Raw genomic sequence first — 17,663 nt, forward strand, 5'->3', positions numbered from 1 at the left:
CTTCAATGGCCACATCACACGATGGTACAGTGTAGACTGATTGCACCAGACTTAGAATTTGCCAGGAAGGTAGCTCTGGTCTATCCGCTTCAAGCCCTCCTTCAGCTGGTCTGTGACTGAAGCTGCCATGTGTCTGTCTGAGAGATCAGCTGAATATTCTTTGCCCAGGCTTTTGATTGGTTTTTCTGCAAGCACCGGGATTCCCTCTCCTGCCACTTGAAAAGAGATTGAGTCCAATTGTCTACCCTTGCGGATCGATAGGCTGCGATACTTGGCAGATAGTTCATTTAGATGTTAGGTTAATCTAGCCAGCAGCATTTGGTTAGCTCATATTTCACAAGGTTTGAATTATCGTCTGCTGCTCTGTGGACTATACAAGCCAGCAGCATTTTCTTAGTTCATGTAGATTGTAGGTTAATCGTCATATCACATGACCGTAGGTTTGTTAGGGTTTCTCAGTTGGACAGGGCCTCTAAATGTGTTTTGCCTGGGATCTTTGCATGAGGGATTGTAACATCTAATCCTGTGTGTTAATAAAAAAGTGAAATGAGGCTCAGTATCAGTTATGTCTATGTATGTGTGTCAGGAAGGCCAGCTGCAGAATGAGAAAAAAAAACAGCAACTAAAAGAATCCCAGCTGCCACTGGCCTGGACTCAGTTGTAAATGTGGTTCACACTTAAATCAACCCCCACTTCCTTGTTCCTGTCAAAGCTTTTACTGTGAACTATTGTGGTGGACTCTAATGAGTGTTGGTGTGTGTAGCATGTACTGTACTAAAGTAGGTTATACCTGTCTCTGTTGTGGACATGGTCTCATTAAATAAGACTGTTGCATTGTGCTAGCTTGTTTAGTGTCTTGGTTTGTAGTGAGGTGGTTTGAAGCAGGAAGCAGTGGACACACTGGGTGAGAACTGTTTGTGACTCTTTAAATGCTATATATAGTTACACTATGAAGAAGTAACACTATCTACACTTTGATGCAAACAAACAGGAAGCAACATCAACAGAAAGACTGACCCATGGCTGAACTGACTTTGATGTACATGCAGATGCTGCAGGGAATGTGCACTGTGTACCAAAAATGATAAAGTATTATTGCAGACATGGAGCCACGAGATACAGTAGTATGCCATTCATTAAGTTACAATCCCTAGAATGAGTGTGTTTAAGTCTTTTACTGGTGCTTCTTTTAAAGTAAGCATCTGGCATTTGAAACACAGATTAACCCCTTAACGCCTAGTGTCGCGAATTCGCGACATACTGTTTCCGCTCAGACTGCAGCCGAAATAACGCATGTAATACTCCAATGTCGGTTTGTTCACATTCAAGAAATCTTCTCGTAGAACCGGTCGGAGTGGTAAGCAAAAACACAAATAATTCATTTCTTTATATAATTGAAAAATCAATTCAGGCATTAAGGGGTTAAACATATTGTAAGTCTAGTAGGTCATATTATTTCCCAAAATGACAAGTACATACTGTATGCAGAAAATCCTAAATCCTGCAGTCTGGATCTACGAGCTCTATCCTAAGCACATATCAGAGCATCACATGCTTGAGAGAAACACATATTCCTCTTTGTAACATTACCCCGTGTTCATAAACACTTTGTAAATCAGTAAAAGAGGTGTACATACCATGGAGGCAGACCACGAGAAGCAGAACAACACTGTAAGTTGAGAGGCCTCTCAGGCAGCGAAGCAGACAGCACACCATCTCTGACGGAAGAGGAACAGCCTTTATTTTCTCTTGAGGTCTATGAAACTGTGACTAGTTAAAGATAGCACAGAAAAAAAAAAGACAGGAAGTAGAAGAAGCCCCCCCTCCCACCACACACACACAACTTGCTAGAGTGACACCATCATACTGTCATACAATGAAAGCTCCATGTACATCCTACTGTTTCTTTTCTTTTAACGAGTAACACCATCAGTCATTTGTGTTTACACAGAAAGGTACGAGAGAGAAGAAATGTCTGTTGAACATTAAAGCTACCACACTGAACTTGCTGCACTCCCTCATTAAGAATTCTAACACACATTGCTGATAAGAACTGGAGGCAGCGCAACTGAGTGTGTCTCCATCCTGTGGCCAGATGATGTATTGCAGCCTCAGGACAGTTTGAGACAGGCTCCTAACAGCCCAGCTGAGGGTGACACTGCTGTCAGAGGCTGCACTGCACAGGATGCTTTAGTGACATCCCGGGTGAAACCGAGTGAAGACAGGCTGCTGAGTTAGGGCTTCTAATGAGACAGTGAGCAGGGAGGGTAGTCAGGGTAATTACTTCCTCTGACCGAGTTTCATGTTGTACCTGCCCATAAACTGATTAAGTGTATTCACATACTGAGGGCTGCCTGCAGAACAGTGAGATAAATGAATGTGTTCAAGAACACCACAACATTTATTACTGAACTTGAATTTTACTTCTGTTCCCTTTAGATCTGTGATTGTTGCAGCAGCAGGTTGGTGAAACACATGCACTTATCTACATGATGCAAAGATTACTGTCTGATGAGAAACCCTCTCAGATAAGTGTTAGCACACCCAATGCAGTGATGTTGACAGCGCTGCTGAACTGAAATCGGATTCACACAAACACCAGAACACTGTATTATGGTGTCATTAACTGTATACGCATTCAGATCTATTCATTCATTTCAAAGCTGTAACAAATTCAGACCAACTTTATATATTCTATTTCACTCTCTCTCCACCCATTTCGAATGTGGGCTTGAAAATCATGAAGCACTTGATACTGTTACATCCTGAAATGGCAGAGATGTGAGAAGGCTGAAGCTAAACACGCCATCACCAACAGTTCTGTCGTTGGTGTCAACAGTTTCCCTTTCTGGAGTCAGAAATAAGTGCATGTAGACAAGATCATTTTCCATTTTGTTTGTTTATTTGAAAGCTTCAGCAGGGTGACATATTCTTATAATCATTCAGGAAAGTAACTGGTGAAAGGGTTACAAAGTTCTCAAAATGAGAATCAGTTCTTTATATAATCTGTGAAACACTAACCAGATATCTAGAAAGAGAAAGCTGCTACTACTCACATACACAAGAACAAGAGGAAATATATTTGTTATAACTTTTAAGTACAATAAATCATGCATCACATTAGGCATCATGCTGTCAAAGATGCATCTGCAGATATACACTGATCAGCCACAACATTAAAACCACTGACAGGAGAAGTGAATAACATTGACCATCTTGTGACAATACAATGTTCTGCTGGGAAACTTTTGGACCTGGCATTCATTCATGTGGATGTTACTTAGACAGCACCCACCTAGACCAGACCAGGCACCCCCACCCCATAGCAATGACAGTCCTTGATGGCAGCAGCCATCCCCATGTCCATTCTCTGACAAGTCACAACTGTTTTGGAGGCACAAGGGAGACCTACACACACAGTGTACGTTCACCTTAACTATGAAAATGAAAGAATGCTGACCTGTGAGTCATTAAAGAACAAGAACCAAGACAGTACGGACATGTTTTCACCAGCACACCCTGACCCTTTGACTGTGTTACAAAATGTCTAAAACACAAACCATATGAGTTAGAGTTATTACAACAGATTTATTAATTCTACAGTGTTTCTACAAGGTTTGGGCTTCATTACACAGTTTAAAATGAAATGACAACAAAAAATAATCTAATTTGTATTACTGGGAGTAGAATATTTATATCATATAACGATACCCATTTGTTCACTTATACTTTATTTGGTACAATGTACACAGGATAAACTTTGCCTCACAGATGCATCTGCAGAGACATTCAAAAACAACCAACCACTAACCAAGCAGAAGATTAAGTTAACTGGAAGGAAACCACATTGCGCCATCATATGGCTGGATATGTAAAATTGCAAGCATGAGAGAATCAGACCAGTATGTAACACTGCTAAAGGTTAAGATGTAGAAAATAATAAAAAATAAAATCTAGCTACACAGTTAAACACATGGTTTTCTTTGGTTGACTTTTAGCTAATTTGTCTCCATGGTAATGTGCGGTTTATGCTTCTGCGTCAATTTGACGCCGTAGCTACGATGACAGCACAGACCCTACACAGACCCTAGCAGCGTAGCCTGCCATGCTCCTACCCAGAAATGTAACCACATGTCATAGCGACACAGACTGCAAGAGCTGTGATTAGTAGTGTATTTCCACTTTAGTATTTCTGGCTGCGTCTCTTCCACTGCAATTTCCAAGTTCATTGTTTTGGATCAATAAAGGTGAAACACATCGAGGAAAGGTTAACTGAGGAGGTTCGAAGCTACAAGCATTTGTATGACTTGTCTTTGGCGAAAGTTTCAGTTGCCATTGTTTAAAGTGAAGCAGGAAGTGAAGACAAAAATGAACCTGACTGGCCAAACAGACACAGCGCCGACTAGCATTAGGGTGGAGTTCTTACAGAGCGAGTCAGACTGATGAGTGCTCAAGTATAAATGGCTCGCACTGGCGTAGGCTACGTGCGTAGGTCACAGTGTCTATGTCCTGCAGAGGCATAAACCGTGCTTGAGTAACAGAAGTCACCGGAAGTTTCTACCTCTCCTGTCAGTGGTTTTAATGTTGTGGCTGATCGATGTCAGCCTGTCTGTAGGATATGCTGGCTGTAAAGAAGCTATCCATTCAATCCAATCCATCCAACACACATTTCTGTGTAATTTTCAAACACATGACATGACACATGCAGGAAGAGCATGACAAGACATGTAAGACCTCACATTTGCTAATAGATGACCTGGTTAGTCAGGTTCTGGGCTTTAACATTAGATTTGTTGATCTAATCATCAGTTACTGTATCCTTTCTAAATCCTTTTGGGCATCTTTGCATATTTGGGCACCAGTCCGTCGACTTGTCATGTTTTTTGTCACCATTCTTCTGCAGGCTTTAATTCAAGGCTTTCTACTTTGATAAAAAAAAGTCAAAGACAAAATGCTGCCGTGTGAATATAGTTTGCTTGTGTTGTATGAGGAAACCATGAGGCCAAGATGCTGCGATCAGTATCAGTGGGTCAACTGATAGTTCCTCTTACAGAGACTGTTCCCACAGTAACTGACACTTTAAACACCACAAATGCTCCGTACCCATAGTTTGGCATATCAGCATAAAGTCCATCACATTTGAGGGAGATGTGACACTATCTGGTGCTCCTCTTAAATAATAAGTTTTCAATTATAACTATTTCTGAATTAATTATAATTATTTCTAATCTGTTAATAATTCAACAGCATTTACAGCTACTTTGATACTTTTTTATTTTCCAGGATTATCAGAGGTTTCCGCTGTTTCATAGACGGCACCATCATCTGCAAGCCAATGATAATTAAGTTAAAGTCACATCAGTGAATATTAATGAGTGAACTTCTGTTTCCTCAACCTTTTCATGCTACTGTATCTGACCAGAAGGGGCAGTATAGATGGAAGACTCACCTTGGAGGAGGGAGGAGTACACATGCTGTTGACTTTCATCCTGGTTGACCGTTTCAGATCGTTTGAGCCTGAAAGGAGGAGAATGTGAAACGTGGAGTAAAAGCAAGAAATGTATACCTTCAAGTTACTGCAGTGATACTGGAAACGAAAGAAGAGAGGGATGCACCAACCTGTTACAAAAGAAATCTGCAAAAAAAAAAAAGACAAGTGTCGTTACTTTCTGTTCAGTTTCTTATGTTATTGCATAATAAAATATGCAAATAGCTAGCTGATATCAGTGACAAAACCTCTCACCATTTGACTTTGTGTAGTGAAGTAGCACGAGCAGCAGCAGAATAATCAGAACTCCAATCAACATCCTAATGATGAGTAAGACAGAAGAAGAGCTGGACACTGCAATAATAAATAACGAGTGTAGTCAGTAATGTTCATATAAGACACACACACACACACACACACACACACAAGTGAATGCATTCTTTCTTTCCTTGTTTCCATTTCTTGTTGAATGACACAGCTCCTTCTAGAGTTATTTGTCTGCTGTTGTTGCAAGTTTCTTTCAGTGCAAACTAAATGTATTCTTGTAATATTTACAGGTGAATTACTGTGTACTCAGAAAACTGAATTTCAAATACCTGCTGTGTTCATAGTATTGTTGCTGCACTTCTTGATTATGACTGCAGATTGCTCACTGATGGAATTAGAAACTGTGCAGGTGAATGTGGTGTCTCCATCATCTGGCCAGAAGGTGTATTGCAGCTTGGGACCAGTTTGAGTTTGGTTCCCTACAGTCCACTTGTAGGTGACGCCGCTATCACTCTTGCACTCCAGTGAAACTGTGCAAGATCCATTTAAGGCATTTAAGGTGAAATTGTTCTCTTTCACATGAGGCCGCTGAGTTATGGGCTCTGATGAGACAGGAAGAGGAGAGAGTAATTAAAAACATCAGAACAAAGTGACAAATCCTCTTTGGATTCAGTCATATTAGACTAATAACTCAAATGGAACACACAATGTGAGTGGGATATCAGTTTCGATTGATTGTTGTTTGAGAATAAATCAGCAGAGGAATCTTACCATGAACATGCAGAGTGATATAGACTGTTTCTCTTTGGTAGTCGTTCTCCTCAGAGACAAAACAGAAATGACCTGAATCTTGACTAGTCAGCTGTCTCACTGTTAAACTATAGTTTTTGGAATCTTCATCATATCTGCCCTTGAACTGATCAATTTTAGTTACATCTTTAAATTTGTCTCCATTGTTGTATTTCCAAATAGCTGATGTAACCCCTTTAGTTGGTAGACATGATGAAAACACCACGGTGTCGCCGACTTTTTTGTGGATGACACGTTCACAACTGGAAGCCTCTACATCTGAAACACACACAAACCAACAAAGACACACAAGTATAAATGATCAAATATTACATTTGATCACCCAACATGTAATTGAAAGCATATTGTCCAGTTTAATTAAAAGACAGAGAGAAGGCAGACGAGACAATGAGAGAGTAAAGGGACAATTTGGAAAAGCAACAAAAAAGGAAGTGAAAATTTATAAATGAAATGAGGCTCAGTATCAGTTATGTCTTTGTATGTGTATCAGGAAGACAAACTGGAGAGTGAGAAAAAAAACAGCAACTAAAAAAATGTCTATGAAACTGTGAAACTCGTTAGATACCCCAGACAAAAAGACAGGAAGTAGAAGAAGAAGCTCCTTCCACACACACACAAATTGCTAGAGTGACACCATTGGTTCATAGACATGTATTGAAGTGTATCTGTCTTTTTCCATGTGTATATAAGCATTATGTGTATGTGGCATTACAAATCATACAACTGTTACTGTCACTGCTTTGAACAACAAACAACTGAATGAAGCTTTACTTTTACTGTTGGAGCCATTATATATTTTGCAGTTATCTTTACTTCATAATTTTTTCAACGTGGTAAACCAGACATCAACAGCACCTAAGCATGAACACATGGTTTCTCATGTGTACAGTACCAGTGTATCAACGCTGACCTGTGAGTCATTAAAGAACGAGAACCAAGACAGTACGGACATGTTTTCACCAACACACCCTGACCCTTTGACTGCGTTACAAAATGTCTGAAATACAAACCATTTAGTTTTATTGCAGTTACAGATTTATTTATTCTTCAGTGTTTACGCAAACTTCTGAGTGTGCCAGTTCACTGTCATGACCTACAGTCACACTTAATAGAACGGAGAAATCCTTTCTACACCCTGAGGTACCATGAAAAACCCATGTCCCTTTGCTCACTAGGTCAGATTGTACAACATGTTAAAACACCCTACATAAGGTTTCTTCACCTGACATGTTAGTGATACTAGGTGATTTCCCTTTTCTGAAAATAAGAAGTGGATAGCATTAGTCCATAGCTATTCTAAGATCTTATGAAACACTCAAGTGCACCATTAACATGTCCGCTAACGCTTCGAAAGAAGAAGTGACACATTACCAGTAAATCGACGCTGACCTGTCAGTCATTAAAGAACGAGAACCAAGACAGTACGGACATGTTTTCACCAGCACACCCTGACCCTTTGACTGTGTTACAAAATGTCTGAAACACAAACCAGATGAGTTAGATACAGTTAAAGATTTATTAATTCTACAGTGTTACTACCAGGTTTGGGCTTCATTACACAGTTTAAAATGAAATGACAACAAAAAAGAATCTACTTTGTATTACTGGGAGTAGAATATTTATATTGTTGTAACAACGCTCATTTGGTCACTTATACATTATTTGGCACAATGTACACAGGATAAACTGTGCCTCACAGATGCATCTGCAGAGATGTTCGAGAACAACCAACCACTAACCAAGCATAACTGAAAGGAAACCACAGTGCACCATCATGTGGCTAAATATGTAAAATTACAAGCATGAGAAAATCATACCAGTATTTGTAACTGATAAACAGAGCTTGACTAGATACCGGCTAAAGAGAGAATAAACATGCTTGGACTCAGGTTGCAGTGAGAAGTTGCTGCTAAAGGTCAAGAAAATAATAATATATATAATAATAATAAAAAAATCTATCTACACAGTCAAATGGTTAATAATGTTCTTCTGTGGCAATCACATGGGTATTAAACCTTAAACCTAAAGTTGACCCTTGACCCATGACCGAATTGATTTTGATGTGCAGCTGCAGGAAATTTACACTGTGTACCAGAAATTACAAAGTATTATTGCAGACATGGAGCCACGAGATGCAATAGTATGCCATTCAATAAGTTACAATCCCTAGAATGAGTGTGTTTAAGTCTTTTCCCTGGTGCTTCTTTTAAAGTAAGCATGTGGCATTTGAAACATATTGTAAGTCCTGTTGGTCATATTATTTCCTAAATGACAAGTACATACTGTATGCAGAAAATCCTAAATCCTGCAGTCTGGATCTACAAGCTCTATCCTAAGCACATATCAGAGAATCACATGCTTGAGAGAAACACATATTCCTCTTTGTAACATTACCCTATGTTCATAAACACTTTATAAATCAGTAAAAGTGGTGTACATACCATGGAGGCAGACCACGAGAAGCAGAACAACACTGTAAGTTGAGAGGCCGCTCAGCCAGCGAAGCAGACAGCACACCATCTCTGACGGAAGACAAACAGCCTTTATTTTCTCTTGAGGTCTATGAAACTGTGACTAGTTAAAGATAGCACAGAAAAAAAGACAGGAAGTAGAAGAAGCCCCCCCCTCCCTCCACACACACACAACTTTCTAGAGTGACACCATCATACTGTCATACAATGAAAGCTCCATGTACATCCTACTGTTTCTTTTCTTTTAATGAATGACACCATCAGTCATTTGTGTTTACACAGAAAGGTACGAGAGAGAAGAAATGTCTGTTGAACATTAAAGCTACCACACTGAACTTGCTGCACTCCCTCATTAAGAGTTCGAACACATTGCTGATAAGAACTAGAGGCAGCGCAACTGAGTGTGTCTCCATCCTGTGGCCAGATGATGTATTGCAGTTTGGGGACAGTTTGAGACAGGCTCCTAACAGCCCAGCTGAGGGTGACACTGCCATCAGAGGCTGCACTGCACAGGATGCTTTAGTGACATCCCGGGTGAAACCGAGTGAAGACAGGCTGCTGAGTTAGGGCTTCTAATGAGACAGTGAGCAGGGAGGGTAGTCAGGGTAATTACTTCCTCTGACTGAGTTTCATGTCGTACCTGGCCATAAACTGATTAAGTGTATTCACATACTGAGGGCTGACTGCAGAACAGTGAGATAAATTAATGTATTCAAGAACACCACAACATTTATTACTGAACTTGAATTTTACTTCTGTTCCCTATAGATCTGTGATTGTTGCAGCAGGAGGTTGGTGAAACACATGCACTTATCTACATGATGCAAAGATTACTGTCTGATGAGAAACCCTCTCAGATAAGTGTTAGCACACCCAAAGCAGTGATGTTGACAGCGCTGCTGAACTGAAACCGGATTCACACAATCACCAGTACACTGCATTACGGTGTCATTAACTGTATACGCATTCAGATCTATTCATTCATTTCAAAGCCGTAACAAATTCAGACCAACTTTATATATTCTATTTCACTCTCTCTCCACCCATTTCGAATGTGGGCTTGAAAATCATGAGCACTGATACTGTTACATCTTGAAATGGCAGAAATGTGAGAAGCCTAAAGCTAAACACGTCATCACCAACAGTTTCCCTTTTCTGGAGTCAGAAATAAGTGCATGTAGACAAGTTCATTTTCCATTTTGTTTGTTTATTTGAAAGCTTCAGCAGGGTGACATATTCTTATAATCATTCAGGAAAGTAACTGGTGAAAGGGTTACAAAGTTCTCAAAATGAGAATCGCTTCTTTATATAATCTGTGAAACACTAACCAGATATCTAGAAAGAGAAAGCTGCTACTACTCACATACACAAGAACAAGAGGAAATATATTTGTTATACCTTTTAAGTACAATATTACATAGTTAAACATTGTGCATCACATTAGGCATCATGCTCTCAAAGATGCATCTGCAGATATACACTGATCAGCCACAAAATTAAAGCCACTAACAGGAGAAGTGAATAACATTGACCATCTTGTGACAATACAATGTTCTGCCGGGAAACTTTTGGACCTGGCATTCACATGGACACACACACAAAAACTCTTTAGGAACACCTCAAAAAAACATGAAGAACAGCACAAGGTGTTGACCTGACCTCCAAATTCACTAGATCCCAAACTGATCAAGTATCTGTGGGATGATCCACAGAGGCCCCTCCCCTCAACCCATAGGACCCAAAGGCCCCCACTAACAACATTCTGTTGCCAGACACCACAGGACACCCTCAGAAGGACCATGTCCATTCTCTGATGAGTCACAACTGTTTTGGCGGCACGAGGGAGAATATTAGAATAGGTCATAATGTTATGCCTGATCAGTGTATTTAACAGAGTGATTGAAAGCAAAGCTACAGGACATCATCTAGTGGCAGACAATGGAAACCTACAGGCATGAGACAATCACAGAGTAGAAACATTATCACACATGTAAAAAGACAGATATATTTCAATACATATACTATGAACTTTTCCTTGTACATTATATATGACAGCTGCTAATGCCCAACATTGAATCATGATCCCAACTAGACAAGAGGTTTACCATCAAATAAAACAAATCCAATCAACTTTGGATCTTTTTCTCACTCCATCCATTTTGCATGTGGCATTACAAATTATACAACTGTTACCGTCACCGCTTTGAACATCACACAAGTATATGAAGCTTTACTTTTATCTTAAGTGTAGAAATGAAAGAAAAAAGACAAGCCAGGACGCGAAACCTTTCCTGCAATCTCCATTTTTGTAGATTATTGTGAAGGCCAGACATCAAGAGTACCTAAGCATGAACACGTGGTTTTCCATGTGGTCATCTGGGTTTCTCATGTTTTGCAGATGATGCGCTTCTCTTTACGGCCCTGGAACAAAAGCAAAGTAAGTGAATAAATAAAGTGAAAAATGATAGACTAACATGTAAAACATTTTTTTCAATGGCACGTGATCTACCCACACTATCTTCACTATCTACCAGTCGATCATGATCGATGTACTGGGCTCCCCTGCTCTAATGAACAAGTGGTTGTAGCAATTGCTAACTTAGCAACCAGAGAAGAAACAAGGTAGGACACTTCTAGAATGCCCAGGGTTAGGGTAAATAGTCACAACTCAGATTGACGGTTCCTGTGGCAGACATGCGTTAGCGTGGAAGCCATCCTGAATTCCCACAAAACTTTTGCAGAGGAAAGTCGGTCTGAAGTTGCTTGTGCTCTTGCAAAGGCCAAGCTAATCAAATCACTTGGGGTTATACGGTTATGGACAGATGATTAACTGCGTCATAAACATACACGTCTATTGAGCGCCTTGGAGTTGAATTTGTTGTAGGACTATCCAATTGGGTGCAGACATATATTTTTGTCTGTGTCGGTTGAAGCACGCCTCATTATGGAATCCAACTGGCATGTTACCACACTCATTTGGATAGGAATTGATTTGGGCTATGCCAGGCTAGCGATGTGTCACAGTGAGGGCCAAATGTACAATGTGTGGAAACCACAGTGCGCTCAATGACGTGACACAAGTCGGAGAAATGCTGAAAAATCTACTTACTGTACCATTTCCAGGGCCTTCAAAACCCCTGACTGATTCATAGACACAACCATCACCTACAGGGTCAATGAAATTCAACGTCAGTTCTCACATCCACCTCTGTCGTACAAAAAAATAAACTTTTAAAATTAAGTTTTAAAAGTTTGACTGGGACACTCTTTAATTACTGGCCTTGTTTAAATACACAGCTAACAGCTAAATGCTAATCTTGAAGGAATATCCTTGAAAAACAGAGATGTAGTATTAGGAATGATAGTAGAAAGAGCTGTGGAAGCATTCAGGAAGACTGACCTTCCCCAAGAGAGCAGTAAACACGATCCTGAGTTTCATCCTTGTTGGCCTGGTGGTCCTGGTGGGTGAGCCTAAAGTATATTGCAGTGAATTTAATAGAAAATATTAGTATTGTGCACGTAAATTGTGCAGGATTAAAATGAGGAAAGAGAGCTGTACCCAACCTGTGATGCATGCATGGATCTGGGAAAAGAAATGACATATTTAATGCAATATGTAAACCATGTCTTCGCTGACATATAAATCATTTCAGATTATTCTTCTGATATATTCACCCTTGGACTTTATGAAGAAATACAGCAGGAGCAGGAGAACAACCAGTAATATTCCAGTAAGGACAGCAGTGGACGGTGTCACCACAAGTGAAGAGCTTTCCTCCCTTTGTCCTGCAGACAGAAGTAATTTTTATGTATTAAGTTTAAGTAGTTTGAATGTTTAAAGAAGTACCAAAAGTGCAAAATGTGTGAGGCAGAGATACTTTTTATCTTTTACTCGACTTAGCAATCAGGAGTCTGGTGAACCACTTCTCTACGTGATCCATTTATTACTCTGAGATAAGAAACCTGGTAGATAAGGATGGACCGACATACCGTGTACAGTGATATTGACAGCGTTGCTGAACTCTCCTGATCCAGACACACACCAGTACACTGCATCGGTGTACTGTAAACTGTGGATGTTGCATGTCGCTCCGATCATTTTGCCCCACTCGTAGCAACGACACCATGGGCCCGTATCGGTAAACCTCATCACTCTCCACTTGGTCGAGGTTCCCTCACAGCTCAGAGAGACAGAGTCCCCAATGAAATACTGCTCTCTGTCAGGGCTCACTGTGAGAGATGCTGCTGGATTCACCTCTGATTAAAGAAAAAAATGAAGGACACCACATCAGCAACTGTCTTTTAAAGTGTCTTTAAAGTTAGAACAATATTTTTTGACAGTGTTTCAATAGCCAGTTTGTTTACATGAAATAATAAATCACTGTAAATTTGAATGGGTGGATTTGTTTTAGGTTTTATTAATGTAAAAGGGAGAAACTGTGAGAACAAACTATAAAAAAGGTGCCTTAACATGTTTTTGAAGTTTTGCATTTAATTCCCAATAAATTTGTCTCAAAGTAACAAAGACAAAAACAAGCAAACTGACCTCCAGACCAGACAAACTGAGGTTGACTGTAATCAGTGTAAAACACTGGGTCTCCTCTTTCAGCTCTACACACATATCCTGCTGTGTGTGTCTGTCCATCAATGATGCAGGAATCTTGTTCAGTTCCATTGATGCTACCAGGAAACAGCTCATAGTTGTAAGACGTACAACCTTGCTTGTCTGATATATCAGCAATAGCTTTGTACCAGTAAAACCTCCATCCTTCAGATGGATGTTCAACCTCACAACTCAGAATTACTGAGGCTCCAGGACTCAGCCATGATGGAGACGCAGAGAGGACAGGCCAGGGTGGATCTGTTGAAAGAGATAATTTTCAGAATAAGAAAATTTAATCTAATGTAATTATTTCTGTGTGAAATGATTTCAATAAATATAATGTGACTTACTAGCATAGATTCTCAGTGTATATTCATCACTCCACTCCGTTTCAAGCTGCTGTCCTGCTGTTTTTCTGCCCCTACACCTGTAACCTGCATCGTGCAATTCATGTGAAATAATCCTGTATTCATTCTCATTTGGAGGTTTTATTGAGCTCGTTGTTCTCCATTCATACTCCCACTCTGAGTCTGTTCCATTCACAATTTCACATCTGAGGACGATCGTCTCTCCTCTATATACCCTTGACCAGTTGGGTTGCTGCGTCACAACAGCCCTGTGTGTCACTGTTTGAAAAGGATGTAGAAAGAACAACAGGTTCAAAATTTTACAGCTGTTTATGACACATTATCATTTTTACCTGACCTATGGATGGCACAGCTTTAGAACTGTTCAGATGTAGGATACTTGCTGATGTGTGTGATAAAATAATAAAAAATAAATAAATAAAAATTTGCTGGTTTAAAGTATTATTTAGGTTAGGTAGGTTTGCATGAAAAAAGAAAAAAAGAAAATCATCCGTTACCTTGACTGTGGCCGTAGAGGAGTCTGTTCAGCACTAAAATAGAGATTGATGCCTCATTAGATGTCATCAAAATGACAGGAATATTAAATGAACACGGGTGATTACAGTTACTATCAAAGGCGTGTATGATTTAATAGCAGGCAGTTGAAATAAAATCACCTTTTTTATAAGAATTAAAAACTTTAAATTGAGTTAAAGGCAATTTACTTCAAATTGATGATGTACTCACAGAATAACCCCAGAACACAGCACAAAGTGTGTCTCATCCTCACATCCAGCTCTAAAACTGCATCAAATACATTTCACAGAAAAAAAACAGCAACAAACTTTTAGTCTACAATGCTGCAATATGCCAAACTACTAACATAACTGAGTTTAAAGTTTAAAGTTAAATAAACATCTCACCTGTGAATTCACAGCTTGATAGCCCTCCAGCAGACACTACCGCACAGATGTTGTGCATGCATATTCTGAGAAATGTACAGATTATGGCACTGAGATAAAAATGAAAAGTTGGTCACATGTCTTATCAGGCTTTAGACAAGAAGTCATTTTCATTTCCTTCCTGAGATAAACATTTATCGTCCTCTCAGCTTTTGCTCTGCGTGAAAGTGTCAGTGGCTGCAGGTGCTGCAATGTTGCTTTGCTGCTTCACATTACGCAAACTGGAGCTTTTACTGAAACCTAAAATATCCTTCAGATGCACAGATATGTAAGGGCATGCAATATCATTTTTAAAATAAGTTACATGCATTATCACACAAGTTATCTTTAATATTTTACATTACAAGTCATTACAGTTGGTACATTATTTGTCCCTGTTGCATCTTGGAGCAACGCTTATGCAGCTTTCCTTCTTTAATGTAGTAAAAATAAAATAAAGCCGATCAGCATTCCTGTCATTTGTGCTGATAATGTCCTTTTCCCTGAGTCATCAGAAAAATAACAATACAGTTACCTAAGTTCCAGTTTACATTATAAAATTTGCTGTTTCATCAGAGCTGTAGATACTTTTCATATCCATTTTTCGGTTTAATCTTTTGGCATGACTAGGTTTGTACACTCTTTACTTATCCATATTGAACACTTATCGAGAAAATGGCCACCGCGATTTGTGTTTTTTGGGCAGCATGATGGCAGCTAGCCTCCAGGTCATTCAACCTGGGCTCACTGACGTACTTGTCTCCGGCCACTGTCTATGGGCGTACTAATCCATTTTGCGTCTCCAAAATGGGTACCCCCAGAATGTCCAATATGTTGGGAGGGCTGCGACACAAAGTTCATTCTCTCAGTTAATGTTATCAATATATTTGACACCAATTAATTGGAGGGCCCAATTCATTAAAAAAACAAAACAAAAACAAAAACAAAACAGGATTTTCATGGGCTCTCTCCCTACTCGGGCCCTGGGTAGTCAGTCCCCCCCCCCACTACCACGCCCATTCTGATAGCTACAGAGAATGTGTTCCCACAGTAGCAACCAGCAAACTATCTCAGGCAGTTTGAAAAGATGAGAATTTCATTAGCAGAGTAAAATAAATGGGTCTAGTGTATATTACTCCTGTAAAATTGGAGACAAAACAAGAAAGTGATGCACCACCCTGTTACAACACAGATCTGTGATAAGCCCCATAAGTGTTTTCAGTTTGTTTTTTTTAGGGGTGGGACTTTGACGCATCAATTACGATTAATTAATTACAAAAAAATGAACGAGTTTAAAAAAATGAACGCATTTAATCACAGTTTGCATTCCAAACAACGCAGAACTTTTGTCAGTGCATGATTTCCTGGTACACTGATTACACTGATGAACACGTCAGAGCTCAGCTAACGGCTACCAAAGTGAAGGAATTGGATGAAAGCACGTTGGTAGGACTGATGGAAGGTAACATTTATTTAAAAAAACTACCTGATGGAAGCCTTGATAAAAGTGGGCTTTGTGCAAATTGTGCAAAAAAAAAAAAATAAATAAAAAAAAGCGTTTGCATACCACCAAAGCAATTCAACCATACGGTGCCATCTAAATGCAAAGCATGTTACAGTGAGCACACAAACTGCTGGAGCTGTTGTTAAATCAATACTGTTCTGAAAACGTTCTTAAAAAAATGTCACTTTATGTAGCTGCCATCAGAGTCAGTTATACTATTTAAGTTCATTTAAATTAATTATTAATTATTCTAAGTTTAAAAACACAAATAATTTCTGTTTAAAAGGGAAATGTGTATTGTCTACATAGCGGAACCAATGTTCTCCAGTTTTAGTTGTGGCAGGTTGTTTTTTTTTGATGTACCTTGCCTTCACCATGCTTGAGATAGATGTACCTTGCCTTCACCATGCTTGAGATAGATGTACCTTGCCTTCACCATGCTTGAGATAGATGTACCTTGCCGTCACCATGCTTGAGATAGATCGGCGATCATTAACGAGCCCGGTATGAAAGAAGACTTTTCCATAACTCCGTTTAGTTAAGAAGGCCAATGAGGTATGATTATGTTTTATTATTGTTTATGTTATGTTTTGTAACTCGCTCTGTGGTACATGAATTTAATTTATATTTATGTTTTTCATTCAGTTCTTACGACATTTTCCTCGGAAATAAATGCCTGTGAATCGGAGAACGCTTGTGTCGTGATTGACTGAACGGGAGTTACAGTAAGAACTCAGCCTGCCCGACGTGAGGTGAAAGGACGATGTCCGTGCCTGCCGTCGCCGGAGCTGCAAGCAAGTCTCATCGCACGCTAGTACCGATAAAATAAGACTGTGCACATACCGGTAACCCAAGTACGCAGCAAGCAGAGTCCAAGAGCATCGTGAGCTGACAACAAGTATACATTTAAAACAAGTTGAATGTTAAAAGGTTTAGCTTATAAATTGCTTTAAAGGGACTCTGTAAGTGCTAAAAAGTGAAGTTTTCTGGTGTTATGTGCATGATAATAAGCAAGTCGTTTCTGATTGCATCGTTTATTATTTAGCCATTTGAAGTGTCATGATATTTAAAGAGCTATTCATTGGTACTGCTAAGGTTAAATACGTGGTATAATTCATTGCAAGTGAAAACAAGTTCATTTGTATTGTGAAAAGGGTGTTTCTGAAACATTAAGACACTGTAAAAATTGTTGGTTAAACTAAAAGTTAAAAGGCTTAGGTTGGTTGTAATTT

The 17,663-nt window shown here is 39.4% G+C and overlaps 1 pseudogene across 1 annotated transcript; it reads right to left on the reverse strand.

Moving 5' to 3' along the window:
- Window positions 1–4,166: 4,166 nt before the first annotated feature.
- Window positions 4,167–12,475, reverse strand: LOC311486525 (annotated as a pseudogene). Its single transcript, XR_014699993.1, has 8 exons — window positions 12,437–12,475; window positions 12,151–12,201; window positions 9,007–9,214; window positions 6,527–6,823; window positions 6,085–6,357; window positions 5,744–5,842; window positions 5,450–5,575; window positions 4,167–5,325 (listed from the first exon to the last, which is right to left on the reverse strand). The product of XR_014699993.1 is annotated as an uncharacterized misc_RNA (transcript).
- Window positions 12,476–17,663: the final 5,188 nt, after the last annotated feature.

Source organism: Chelon labrosus, assembly GCF_963514085.1.
Source record: "Chelon labrosus genome assembly, chromosome: 1".
Classification (NCBI taxonomy): Eukaryota; Metazoa; Chordata; class Actinopteri; order Mugiliformes; family Mugilidae; genus Chelon; species Chelon labrosus.